This window comes from Pecten maximus, chromosome 11, assembly GCF_902652985.1.
Source record: "Pecten maximus chromosome 11, xPecMax1.1, whole genome shotgun sequence".
Taxonomy (NCBI): domain Eukaryota; kingdom Metazoa; phylum Mollusca; class Bivalvia; order Pectinida; family Pectinidae; genus Pecten; species Pecten maximus.
The window spans coordinates 14,495,105-14,497,067 of record NC_047025.1 but is presented as its reverse complement, the minus strand read 5'-3'; positions in this window follow the sequence as shown (position 1 = coordinate 14,497,067).

Genomic DNA, 1,963 nt, shown 5'->3' with positions numbered 1-1,963 from the left:
GTTTGTGTATGTTGTCATAGAAATAGTATATTGAATTATGTTCAAAGAGGCAGCTATCTATAGAACTACTGTACCATCAATACAACCGACATAGAAACCATCCCAACAAAATTATATATATATATGTATTCTTAAATTTGATTAGATATTGTATCAAATGAATTGTTCGTGTGTGCTTTCCTTTGTGGTTTGGAGCTTCTGTATTATTGTTTTGGATATATACTTTCGTGGCAAGCCAAGGCAACAATAATTTGTTGGTCATAGTCACGCCGAGGCTTTGTATTACACATCAATTTGAATGCAAACCAAGCACTACAATGAAATCGATTTCACATAAATATTCATGACGCCGGGCGTCATTCTATTTATCTATCACCCAGATTGCATTGATCTTGCCAATAAATACAATCTACCAAGCGTTAGATTGTTAAGTGAACGTCACGAATGCAGCAAGCACCAATGGCAGTAATGCAAATCTGTTCGATCTCCGTATCAACAATCCGTGACCATGTTACATGTTTCTAGTAATTAAAGATGCTACATCTCCGACAAGAGTAGCTATGATCGACAGAAAATATATTTTGATAATACATTTTAATACCTGTCAAATTTGAGTTCTTTGTAACTTTTTAATCAAAAGTGAATAAATAATTAAATGACTCCTGAAGAAAACCTATGGCATCCGCATCTATGTTTGGCATGTAACTATTTTAGTGTAATAAGGACTCTTAGATTGTTTTGTTTTTTTATCATTTTTTTTATTACTATTATTTTTTTATTTTTTTGTTTTTGCTTGTTGGTGTTGATGAGATACCTTTCCAGACGTTGGGTGTCATGTTATGCATTTTTGTGATAGGAACTTTCGGTGCTGTCACATCTTTAATCTCATCAAAATTTAACTTGGTAACGGTGACAACATGTCTGTGACGTAACATGATAGTAAATATTTTATGTGATGACAGGAATCCAGAGTAGATTCAACACTACCTTCCCGAAGTGCATTATGTAACGGTTAACCAACCATTACTGTATCGGATCTAGGCAAGGAAAATGAAGTTTGAAAGCCTGGTTTTACTTTTTGTAACAATAGAGGCAACAGGCTTGCATACATTTCAAAAATTCAGCAGAGTATTTCTTGTAGCCCCAGCGGACCGCAGTTTATACACGCTTAGTTCGTATATCAGAGTCCCAAGCTTTGGGGTGTGTGCAATATATTGTGAGATTGAACAATGTCTCTCTTTCTCGTACACGGAGGCCGACAAAAGCTGTGACACCTACTTCCGGTTAATTGGCGAAGGGAAGGATGTTAACGTATCCTTGTCAACTAAGTACTTCTCAAAGGGTAAGTGCCTATTTACTACAAATAAGAAATACACGAACATGTGCATATGTGTAAATTTAGATTTCTGTTGTGTCATCTTAAACCCGGTATTGAGGGTCTCCAACTACCATGTTTCCGAGTTATTATACTTGTCCTAGTAATCTCTCGATCAATCTAAATCCGGAGTTTTGCAACTGTTTTCTCTACAATATAATTATTCATCGGACATAAACAGTTAATACACCTATGTTTTATTTACCCAACAAATGGTTAAATCGGTTATATTGATGAAGTCAAAACACCGGAGTATTTAGTTTATGTTTCTGACAAACTAATTCCTGAAGTATTCAAGTGTACTGCTTAGGTCTCTGACAAACTTATACGTGTTATGTTTATACAAAACCCCGGATTTACTATCCTGATAACGTTGTATCATTTCATATCTCATCCTCTAAATATATTTCCTGTTAGGGTTGCTTTTCTATCAAACTGAAGTCTTTGCTATTTGCATGTTACAGTGTTATATCTAATACAATATTAACGAGGCATTCTACATGTAATACATGTAGCTACGTCTTTGACAATAACATTGTTACCGTGTCTCAGATGTGTCTTCTGGTCGACAACCCTGTATAAGAAGGA